Source organism: Camelus ferus, chromosome 10, assembly GCF_009834535.1.
Source record: "Camelus ferus isolate YT-003-E chromosome 10, BCGSAC_Cfer_1.0, whole genome shotgun sequence".
NCBI lineage: Eukaryota > Metazoa > Chordata > Mammalia > Artiodactyla > Camelidae > Camelus > Camelus ferus.
Window position 1 is genome coordinate 45999745 of NC_045705.1, and position 12381 is coordinate 46012125.

Consider the following 12381-nt stretch of genomic DNA (forward strand, 5'->3'; position numbering starts at 1 on the left):
GTTAACCTTCAGCCATCAGGTTGAGCCCCTCAGCCCGAGCTGCTGTTGGCAGGGAAAAGCCCCTCAGGTGCTGAGCCATTGGCCTTTATGAGTAATGGGTACACAGGTACACCACACTGCCAAGCTCAGTGGCCTCTTTTTATAAAAGGCTCACAGCCCACCATCTCATACGTAAAGACTGAATCCTGAAAGGGGAGGTTACTAACCCAAGGTCAGACAATTAGTTAATGATGGAGCTGGAGCCAGGACCAGAACTAGAACCAGATCTTCTAGCTTCAAATACAGTGGTCTTCTGCCCTCTGTGGTGAGATCTGTACTGTGGGAAGATTAATGAGGCTTTCTAGTGGAGGGAAGTAGGGAAAGGAGAGGCGAGAGTCAGACAGAGCTTTGGGAGGCTTTTGTATAAAGTCTGGATGGAAGGTAACACCTGAGGTCTTTAGGGCCTTGGCAGTGGGTTGACGAGGAAGGGACTGATGGGAGAGAAACACAGAGGCCCAGTGAGTGGGGCTGGGGTGTGGAAGGCAGACGAAAGGGAGAATTCTACTTGTGCTTGCTTCAGTTACTGTTCTTTACTGAATTGTCCCTTTGGTTCCATTTGGTAAACACTAAAAATGGGCAAGAAGGAAAACAAATCCAAAATAAAGGCATCAGACACCTTCAGTATTTCCTGAGTTGACCTTCTTTATAATTTTTTTTTTTTTTTTTTTTTGGCAGTGATGGGAAGGTCCCTCTTGTCTAGAGGGTCCTGGTCCTTTTCCTGAGCTTGGCTTTCCTAGTCTTAAGTTCTCAGAAATGTTATCCACTTACCAGCCAGCCCTCTGGCTTCATGGTTTTACGCATGAGATACTGGATCTGCCATCATCATCTGAGTGTCTCTGGTTTTAGGTTTCTTGCCAGGCCCTGTGAAGGTGCTGTGCATGTGACTTGCCTTCCATCCCATGACTCTAGGGTTGGAATCAAAGCCCTGAGACGACCTACAACAGGCACCGGGCTCCTGGCCTGAGACCACCTGCCTCAGAACCTGGGAGCATGAAAATTCAGATTCCTGGGCTCCCCCTTTCACCTAGTGAATCAGAATCTCAGGATAGGGGCCAGAAATCTGTATTTTGGGCAAGTGCCCCCAAGTGATTTGTATCTACCTAAAGGTTGAGTCTCTGCGTTAGGTCAGTTAATTTTTTTCCTGGGCCTTAGTTTCCTTGTTTGAAAATGGGGAAATTATGTATTCAATTCACTGTGAAAATAAGAAAAGCACATGGGGAAAAAATGCTAAAAGTTTTACATATATTTATAAAATGAATATATATATATAATTATTAGGCATATTACTAAGTTTACAATCCTGGGATCAAGAAAGTTTGAAACATTTCTCAGATTTTACACACTGGAAACTGATAAAAGTTCTGAGTGCTCACTCTTGGAGCATGTCTGCTTAACAAGCGAGTGATATGTGAATGAATACCTCCAGGAAAGATAAACCCTGAAGCCAGGTCATTAAGCTTTCTCTTCAATAGCCTCCACCTCTGACATTCAGTCAGCATCATTCACTGAGGGCCTGATACGTGTCAGGGCCCCGTGCCAGGTTGAGAATATAGAGATAAATAAGACATGGTCCCTGACCTCCAGGGGTTGGAGATCAATACGGAAATGAATGTTCAGTACGATATGGTAAGTGCTGGCTCCAGGGTGGGTAGAGGGGTAGGTGTTACTGCTTTGGCAACAAGAACAGGAACCAACTGTCAGGGAAGGTGTCACCAAGGAGGTGACCCTAGAACTCTGTCTTGAACATAGGTATGATTGTTCCAAGAAGGAAAGCCCTTTTCATAGTCCTGTCACTCACTGGCTGCCTTCTTCCATTCCATCAAATTCACTTATCAGTTTCCTCCCCTCCTCTCCCATCAAACCAATCTCAGGGACCCAGTGTCCTTGGCTTTTTCCTTCTTCACTGTACGAAAACCTGCCTTCACTCTAAGCTGATTCTTGGGTTTAGTCATAAACACTGGGGTTTAAAACAATGGGTTTTTTTGGGAGGAGGGTGCAGTTTACATTGTTACCATCAGATGTTTTCATCTGAAATGATAGGCTCTGTTGGTGATTTGTTTGTTTGCCCTTTACATCAACCACTTGATAGGAGAGGTGTTGTGCTTGGTTGGTTAGTTGTTTTTTCGTGGGGAAGAGGATTGGTGACAGTAGTTTTCTCCAGCCCTTATTATTTTACTAGATAAATAATTACTATTCTCCTTATCTATAAAGAATTAAGGATTCATACATAGTCTAAGTTGAGTTGGAGGATGGCGTTAGTGTTTTAGAGTAGATTAACAATGGGTAATGAATCAGACCTTAGACTGAGATAGCCCTTCAAAGTTTACATGGCCCTGACCATGCATTACTCAAAAGGGCATCCCCAAACCCCCAGCCTCAGCCTTGACCAGGGAGCACCAAGTAGAAATGCAAAATCTCAGGCCCTACCTGAGACCTGCTGAGTCAGAATCTGTATTTTAACAAGATTCCTTGGCAATCCATATGCACATTAAAGTTTGAAAAAGACAATGACGTTAGTGATTTATCCCCATTTATTGATTAGGACACTAATGTCCAGACAGATAAAAGAACTTGCCCAAGATCACATAACGAGTAGCAGAGGCAGGATTCAAACCCTGATCTCTCCAATTCCAAGTTCAGTGCTCTGTCCACTGTACGGCTGGGTTTCTTTGTACCATGTTAATTAAAAAACAGGTTTTCAGTAGTTCGTGGTCAGGGAAGAGGGGAAAAATATTTTTTCAAGGTACAAACTTGTCGTCTTGAGAGCCACAGGAGACAAGGAGAGTCGAAGGGAAGCTCACATGCTGAGCTTTGACTTTCTGCCAGGCACATGGACAACTGATGACAGGTAACCTTGTCTCCATTTTGTAAATGATAAGAATCCTCAGCATTTTACTAAGTGTAACCAACCTATAGGGACTCAGGAAGGCCGGGATTGAAGGTGGTTTTTAAAGTTCTGATACTAGGACTTCCTGGACCATCAGAGAGATGGTGAATGTTTTTTTCATCCCTTAAGTAAGATCCTCTTCCTGTAAGAGGCCAGCTTCTTCCTTGGCTAATCGGATTTGGTGGCCACCCACTCCTTCCAAAGTCAGGAATTCAGAAATTCAGACTTCGGTCACTTGGTGCTCCTCTTGATTTATGAAAAACTCTGTCTCGTAGAGTAAAAGTGGTTTTCCAAGAGAGGAAAAAAATAGCTTAAAGGAAGGCCTTGAAGAATCAAGATGACAAAATGTATTATTTATAAGGGTCTAAAATAAGTGCCGGATCCTCCACTCAAAGTGAGCAGGCGACAGCCAAGCACTGTGTGGAGTGGAGCCCAGCCGACTCCAACAAGATCCACGCGGCAGGCTGGTCAGCCGCAGCTCTGCTCGGGATTCCAGGGGTCCTTCTCAGGAGTTAGCTCCCACTGCCAATACAGGGCAGCCCATGTGACTTGTGCAGATGGGCCCCAGCTTACAAGTGAGTGCAGTAGGCTCAGCCAAGTAAGGCAATGCTTGAAGAAGAATGGGGGAAATGCAGTGAGAGTTTGGGTTGGTGGGGACTCAAGCATGCACATGCACACACACACATTTTGTTTGTAAGATTATAGTGAGTTCCGCATTTAATAACTCAAGAATACAGGTATGTATTGGGAGTGAGGAGGCCAGGCGGGACGGGAGTAGATACAGGGTGTCTCCACCTTGCCTTTGCTCCTGGTTCCGTAATAGAGCATGCAGCTGCTGCTGACACTGACCATGCAGAGCAGGTCCTGCTGCTTCCAGGAAGGCCACTTCTTGCTGCATCACAGGTCTGTTTTACTCAAAAAGCTTGGCTCATCATTCTTGAAGAACTTAAAACAATTTCTGTGTTTTTTCTTTTAAGAGAATGTTTACAGACATCTCTCCTACAAGAAACTTTCCTGTTTTTTAAAACACTCAGGTTCAGCAAGTCCCCATTTTATCCAGTGGGGAAGAGGCAGTCAGTGTCCAGGGGTCTCTGATTAATAACCAGCATTACAGAAATCCCATTTCCCTGTCACTCATCCCTTGACTCTGCCCCAACACCTTTATTATCTGAGTTCTTGTGATACCGACAGGCCTGAGAACAATTTCCCAAGTCCACTTGTCCATACAGGGCAAGATTCAGTGACAAGAGGGAGGTCACTGAAAAAGAGAAGGTGATGCCAAGAGACTTCTGAGGACACCTGTGAGATTGTCATGATAGTCATGAAGATTGTGCTACAGCTTCAGAGTGATTACAAGTCTACTTTTATCAATAGAATGATAGGTGGGGATTTGAATGATAGACTGGGATTTGAACAGAGGCTGGAGCCTTCAGAACCCTCTCACCTGTTTCTAATCCTTCCTCTGCTTCATCTTCTTCCTCTTCCAAATTTCTCTTCTAGGATATAGTGGCCACACTGGAGAAGTGCTTTCAGTAGCTCTTGCTGTATTTGGAGCTTGCTCTGTGTTCTCTGTTGGCTGGTGGCTTCCTTCCTCACCATGGGAGCTAGTTATGGTCCATGGGCCCTGATGCAGCCCATGGCAGCATCAACCTGGTCTTGCTTCAGGTTTTAACCTCAGAGGTCTTCCAGTTTCCTCTCATCAGAGTAATTATCCCTAGAGTGCAGGCCACCTGTCAATAGGCTTGGGTTTACCTATATGCCCTGGCAGTGCAGAGAACCTTCAAGAAGATGGACGTCTGGCCTCCCTACTCCCTGCGCCCCAATGCAGAATAGTAAAATCTTAAGATAAAAAGAAATCTTCAGCATTTTAAAATCCAGTTTTCTACTCAACATTTGAATGGTGCAGCTTGATGTAGAAGGACATGATAAATTGAACTGATTGGATTCAAATCTCATTTTCACCACTTTCTATGTGAGCCTAGCCTGGTCAGCTGATTGGACTAAGCAAGAAATGCCTTGTAGAGTCATACTGGAGAAAACAGATGATGTAGCTAAAGTGACTATATATGTGATATGCTTGATAAGTAGTGGGTAATATTGTCATTATCCTGAAAACCAGAGTCTTTCCAACTTTTGCCTGCAGAATACCTGAGTTCTTTCAGGTGTTCGCCATCATATATGGTTTTTAGATGCCTTACAACCCTGCTTACTTTTATTATTATTATTATTATTATTATTATTATTATTATTATTATTATTATTATTATTATTGTAAAATATACATAACAAAATTTACCATTTTAAGTGTACAATTCAGTGGCATTAAGTACATTCACATTGTTGTTCACCTGTCACCTCCATCTATCTCCAGAACTTTTTCATCCTCCCGTGATGAAACTCTGTACCTATTAAACAATAACTCCCCATTCCAGTCACCTCCCAGCCTGGCCACTCTCTTTTAAATAGCATACTCTAAGTTCCTCAGTGCCTTTCTTCCTGCCACAGATGGAGGTTGGAAAGTGCTTTTTGGTAGGGTTTTCTTTGACACTACAAACTCCCACTGTGGAGCCCAAGAATTAAAGATCTGTGCCAATTGCAACAAACTTTGGAGATGGCAAATGGTTACAAAATGGATGTCAATACAGCTGCTTTGCATGGACTGGATCTGCAAAGAGCCTTCCAAGGACTGGTGCATTCCTTCCAAAATTATCCAAGGATGTGGCTTGGCACAGCTTTGGAGAGAAATCAACAGTTTTTGAATTCTTCAATAATATCTACCTCGTGATGAAGATTAAATGAGATAATTCATGTCAAGTGTGTAACAGTGCCTGGTGCAGATAAAGCCTTTATATGAAAGCTGTTGTTACTATTATTGTTCTGTGGCAGAGATATTATGTATGTTTTGGTGTTTAAGCCCCACAATAGGTGATACCAACTTCATTTTACATGAGGAAACCAAGGCTCTGGGCTGTTGATGCCCCTGAAGCTAATAAGTAGCAGAGTAGCAGAGCTGGGATCCAGACCCATACTCTTTCCCTCATAAGATGCTACCCATTGTGATAACCAAGAAAAGAACTATATGGGTGAGTCATATTGACTTCATTCTTGGTACTTCATGTTTCCATCTACCCTGGCCTTTTTCTGAGGTCCTGTCTACTTGCTGTTTCTTCTTTTTAAAATCACATCCAATGTCCAAGCTTCAGAGCCTTCTGGATTTACCAGTCTCCGTTCTCTGCACCATCTGAAAGTGATCATTCAGGGTCTTCAATAGGCTGTCTGCTCTAGAATAGGAAACTGAAACCATGTATGTGAACCATGGAACTCTCTGGCTTTACTGGATGAGCATCTAAGAGCTAATGCATCGTGCATGAAGTTTAGAGCAATCATTGGGTTTTGGTCAGGAAAAAGGGCTTTCCAGGTGAATGCAAGTCACCTGGTTGGAATTTGTTCAGAAAAGAAAACACTTACACTTGACTTCTATGACTGATTTCCATGAGGATTCATTCTCCTATCAGAAAACAGGACCAAGTCACTCTGTTTTGCTCTTTGTCATGGCTCCTAGGAAGCTCAAAACCACCTTGACTGTTTAGTCACACAGGGCATGTACACAAAATTCCCAGCGCTGGCATGTTTGGATATGTCTCCTTTCATGGTTTTGAATTTTTATTTCTATTGTACTCACTGTATTATAGGAATTCCCTTTGGAAAGAGATGAGCTTAGAGTCAATGAACCAGTAAAGACTATATAAGTGCCTGAAGGTTAAGGACCGTGTTTGGTTATCATGGTGTCCCCAGCACACAGCCTGGTATCTGGCATGTGGTAGGTGCTGAATAAATGTTTATCAGTTGAATGAATAAAAGATACTAATGAATCAGCATTCAAAATGACTTGAAGGGTGTCATCTTTGGTACTTCCCTTTAGACTTTCAGCTCACAGGGTCATCAAAGTGGAAGCTTTAGAGACTGTTCCTAAGACTTTGGAAGTCCTCAGTAAGGAACTGTGTACACAAGCTAGCAGCAGACACCAGAAATAATAATGGTTTAAACAAAAGAGAAATCCATTTTCTCTCACTGTTATGGACTAAATTGTATGTGCCCGAGATTCATAGGTAGAAGCCCTTACCCCTCAGTATGACTGCATTTGGGGACAGGGCCCATGAGGAGGTAACAAAAGTTAAGTGAGGTCATAAGGCTGGAGTCTTAATTCGATAAGACTGGGGTCCTTATAAAAGAGGAAGAGACACCAGAGATCACTCTCCCTTCATGTGTGCACAGAGGAAAGGGCATCTGCAAGCCAGGAAGAGAGGCCTCACCAGAAACCAACCCTGATGGCATCTTGATCTTGGACTGCTAGCCTCCAGAACTGTGAGAAAATCCGTTTCTGTTCTTTAAGCCACCCAGTCCGTGGTATTTTGTTGGGGCAGCCCAGGAGCCTGATACACTCACATGTGAGAAGTCTGGTGATAATCAGCCCAGATGTAGTATCTCTATGGGTAGCAAGATTATTTCCAGTTATCTTCATCTCTCTATTTCACTATCCTTAGCATAGGCTTTTATCATCAGGGTTTCCTCACGGTCCAAGATGGCTGCTAGAGTTCTAGCTGTCACATCCATATTCAGGCAGGAAGCAGGTAGAAGGGAGAAAGGACAGAAAGAGGCCCTACTAAGGGCACTTTCCCTGAAGTGGTACCCAGCCATGCCCACTTGCAACTCATTGGCCAGAACCTAGTTACATAGCCACACCTAACCATAATGAAGGCTGGGAAATTAGTCTTTTCGCTGGGGACATGGCTGCCCTGAATAACATTTGGAGAGAATGCATCTTGAGCAGATACCAGTAGACTATGCCTAAGGAACACGAGCACTTTGGGAAATGAGGAAGCTGGAAGTGAGCTTCTCACTCACAAGAACAGTCCCACTTCTCAGAGCCTGTGAACTGCCACCCAGATTTAAATCCTTGCTCCCCCATACAGAAGAGTTCCAAAAAATTTATATAGATACTCCCTGCTTTAGGAGCTGGAATTTAACTTCCCATTCCCTGAGTGTGGGCTCTGCTTAGTGACATTCTTCCAAAGAGTAGACCATGGAGAGGGGAGTGGTAGAAGGGAGGAAAACTTTACAGTGAAGAAACCTGGCAAACATAACCTTGACCGGGTGATCAAGGTTAACATCATCAGTGATAAATCTCATTGATATTATGTACCTTTGATGTGACATGATGAGAAGGGCATTTCATCTCTGTGGTCTTCCTCCCATAATCCCAGTTTAACCATGAGTAAAACATCAGAAAAACCCAAATTGAAGGGCATCCTGTAGAACAGCTGACTAGTACTTTTCCAAACTGTCAAGATCATCAAATACAAGGAAAATGAGAGGAACTGTAACAGACTAGAGGAGCCTAAGGAGATGTGACAACCAAATGTAATGTGATGGCCATATCCTGGAGCAGAAAAAGGACATTAGAGAAAAACTCACAAAATCTGAATAGTGTAGCATTTAACTCATAGTTATGCACCAATGCTGATCCCTCAGTTATGACAAATATACTATCGTAACATAAGATGTTAACAACAGGGACAGCTTGGGGGGGTATTTGGGAACTATCCTATCTTTTCAACTTTTCTGTAAATCTAACACTTTTCTAAAATTTGAAAGTTTATTAAAATTAATCCCTGCTCTCCTGCTAACTCAGTGGATGACTTGGACAAGTCACTTCACCCCAGTGGGGTCAGGTCCTCAACCGTGAGGTGGGGTGACAGCACCTTCACTGCAGGATTGAGAAAAGGCTTCCCTGTGACAAGTGTGACAGCCCTTTGGAAACAGTGTCCCCACACAGTGGCTCAGCATGCAGGTTGCGCTTCTGCCTCTGCAGCCCCCCACAGGGAGGCCGTCCAGAGGTTTCCCCAGAGGCCGCTGCTGCTGCAACACCCAGCAGGCCCAGCCCCCACCCCACGGGAGCTCCTCTAGAGCCAGAATTCTGTGCAGGAAACTTCTCCGTCACCTCTCTTGACAGGTTGCTCTTATGAACTAAGATTGCATTTTTTATTTTCATATTTCACTTCGTTTTTCCCCCCTTGAATTTAGTTTTTCTCTTCAGGAATCAGCATACGACTCAAGCTGCCAGTTCTAAATTTAGTGCTGCCTGTGATACGGAGAATGCATTTACTGCTGCCTAGGATGTGTATTTGGAAATAATGGTTTTATTTACCACATCCAGTAATTCTGCCTGCCTGCTGGGCTCTTTCAGGAAAGAGTTTGTCATCTCCTTTCCTCCTAATGATGAAATGTTGCCGGCTCAAGTCCCAGGGGCCCAGCCCGGGCCAGACGCTGGTGACTGGAGTCTCTGTTTAATTAAACAATACCATGCCCAGGATTCTGCAGGCAGGAGTTCTCTTCGAGCCTTCTGTTTAGGGGTAGTTTGGAAATGAAGTCCAGAAAGGGCTCATGGACTCTTTGGAGCCTAGAAGCCTATCTCTGGCCTCCAGGCTGATAAGATTTGGCCCCTTTTTCAGAGAGCTACCCCTTCAGTGCTGGAATGTACATGAGGGGAGGAAGGCCCACATGTCTGGAGCATGTGCCCTGGACTTTGGATGCTGAAGATACAGAAGTAAATTACAGACAACTCCTGCCTTCTGAGAACCACCATTCATTCATTTCTTCAGAAAACACATTGAGCATCTACCAGGGACCTGACACCATGCTAATCGTTAGGGTTATAACAGTGACCAAATCAGACAGTTTCATGCCTCCAAAGCTTGCTCTCTCATGCACAGGATTTGTATGGCTCTGATACACAGCAAGAGACAAGGGGCAATATGTGATCAGTTGGGGAATGAGGCAGTGTGTACTTAGTTCCCAGGGATGCAGGAGTAAAGTACTGTAGTGTGAGTGGCTTACAGCAACAGAAGTGTGTTCTGTCACAGCTCTGGATGCCAGAAGTCTGAAAACAAGGTGTCAGCAGAGCCATGCTCCCTCTGGAGACCCCATGGGAGAATCACCCCTTGTCTCTTCTGTCTTCTGGTGGCTCCAGGCATCCCTTGTCTTGTGGATGCAAACTCTAGTCTCTGCCTCTGTCTTCACACAGCCTTCTCTATGTGTCTCTGTCTCCTTGTCTGTCTCTTACAAGGACATTTGTCTTTGGATTTAGGGTCCACCTGGATAATCCAGGATGGCATCATCTCAAGGTCCTTAACTTAGGTCCATCTGGTCCCATCTTCAAAGGCTCTGGGGAAGAACCCATTCTTTGCTTCTTCCAGCTTCTGGCGGTTGTTGGCATTCCTTGACTTCATTCCAGCCTCTGCCTCCATGGTCACATTGCCTCCTCTTTTGTCTGTGGGTCAGACCTCCCTTTGCCTTCCTCTTGAAAGGACACTTGTGATGGCACTTAGGATCCATGCCCATAATCTAGGTCAGTCTTCTCATCGCAAAATCCTTAACTTAATCACATCTGTAAAGACTCTTTTTCCAAATAAGGTCACATTCACAGGTTCCGGGGGCAAAGACTTGGGCATATGTTTTGGAGGGCCACTTCCGTCCCGTCACACAATCAATGCAAGAGTCTAAGGCCAGTATGTATTCACCCTGTGAGGTAGATTTTACTTTCATTTCCCACATGAGGACACTAACGCTCAGAAAAATTAAGTGATTTACCCGAGGTCATTCAAAAAGGAAGTAGCAGAATCAGGGATGGAAACCTGGAGTTCTCTGACTTTGAAGCCCATTCTTTTCCCTCAGTGCCTTCTGACCAACCAGAATTTTTGAGAAATCTCTCCTTTGGTTTCAGACACAGATGGCCATTGGGAAGACCACACCTAGGTATTACCAAGCACCGAGATCTGGTGGAAACTGGTTTGGCACTGGCACCTAAAGGAGAAGCGAGCCACACTGTGCCATCTTAGAGTTGTGCCCAGCGTCTCGTCTCGTTCTTTGATGTGTGAGGGACCCCTTTGCTTGCCTGCCACTGGGGAGGTCTCTGGCCAAAGACTCTGGTTACAAGCTGGAGGGCCTGAGAATGCATAGGGTAGGGCTGTCCAGGTTTGAGTCACTTATTTCCCTGACGTTTCCGAGCAAGGCCATGAGTGAGGTGCCGGACAGTCAGAGATGACCACCTATGGTCCTTGCCCCAAGGCAGAGTGACAGAATAGGAAAAGATCGAGAACCAAGTCCTGCCCTGCCTCTTCCCCTGTGTGACCTCACACCTTACCTTTCCAAGCTCTGTTTTCTTATCTGGAAAAAATGGACTTTTTTGAGATTTAATGGAGATAAAAATGAAAAGGTGACTGGCACAGCCTTGGGATATAATAGGGTCAATGGATGTGTAAACTTCCCTTTCATAAAAAACCCAGTCTCCAGGCCAGAACAGTGGTTCCCAAACTGTAAGCTCTGGTGCCTCAGAGTCCAGCGTATAGAACAAGGTCCCCAGATTCCTCTGCACACCTACATGCAGCATTGTTTTCAGATATATATAGATGGTATCATGGTGACTCAAACACAGTTACATTTGAAAGCTTTACTGAATTCATGGTGACTTTGTCATTAAATGTTGCTTTGATTGGTGTATATGAGAAGATGCTGAAATTCTCTAATATTACAAAGGAGCCCTCATGCTCAGATGTGTTGACAACCACAGCTGTAGTGTGGGAGACAGAGGTATAAACTGACAAATCAGATTACCCATGATCAGTGCTATTACAGAGCTATGTTCAGGTTCTACAGAAGCAGGGAGAAAAGCTTGACAGGCTGCCTGGAGAAATCTGGGAAGGAGGTGACACTGAGGCTAGGCCTTCAAAGATGAATAGGAGTTTGCCCCATTTGGAGAGTGGGTATTACAGTTAGAGAGAATAGCCAGTTAGAAGGTACAGAGTCCAGGTGGTGAGGACTTCAGTTTTGGTGGGGGTTAGGAGAGGGGAAAGAAAACAAGATAGGAGCTGGGTCAGGGCCGGGCCTGCATGCCACGCCAAAAAGTTCAAGGTGACCACAAGCAGGGGAAGCCAGGGAAGGGTTTGAAGTGGAGGAATAAATCGGCCTTTTAGAATGATCACTGTCTTGATGGAGGATGGAGCTAGGGAGACCTGCAAAGCGGGAGGGCTGTTGGGGAGGAGGTGTGGGACGCAGCAGACTGGCGAAACACAAGGTTCAGGAGTGACACAGCACATCATAATGTATCTCCCCCACAGAAATTCTTAGGAGGATTAAATAAGAAAATGGATTTCCTGGAATATTATTCAGCCTTAAAAAGGAAGTTCTGACACATGTACAACATGGGTGGATCTTGAAGACATTATGCTAAATGAAATAAGCCAGTCATAAAAGGACAAATGCTGTAAGACTCCACTCTCAGGAGACATTGAGAGTGTCTATGCAGATTACTAGTAATGTGGCTCTGAACAAGCATTAATCTCTCTGAGTTTCGATACCTTGCCTATAAAGTGGAGATGCTATCTCGTGGGATTTTT

General features: G+C 44.5%; 1 protein-coding gene across 9 annotated transcripts in view; it reads left to right on the forward strand.

The window, feature by feature from the left end:
* Positions 1 to 12381, forward strand: part of SERGEF (secretion regulating guanine nucleotide exchange factor) — a 200504-nt gene that overhangs the window by 161635 nt on the left and 26488 nt on the right. The window lies entirely within an intron of this gene.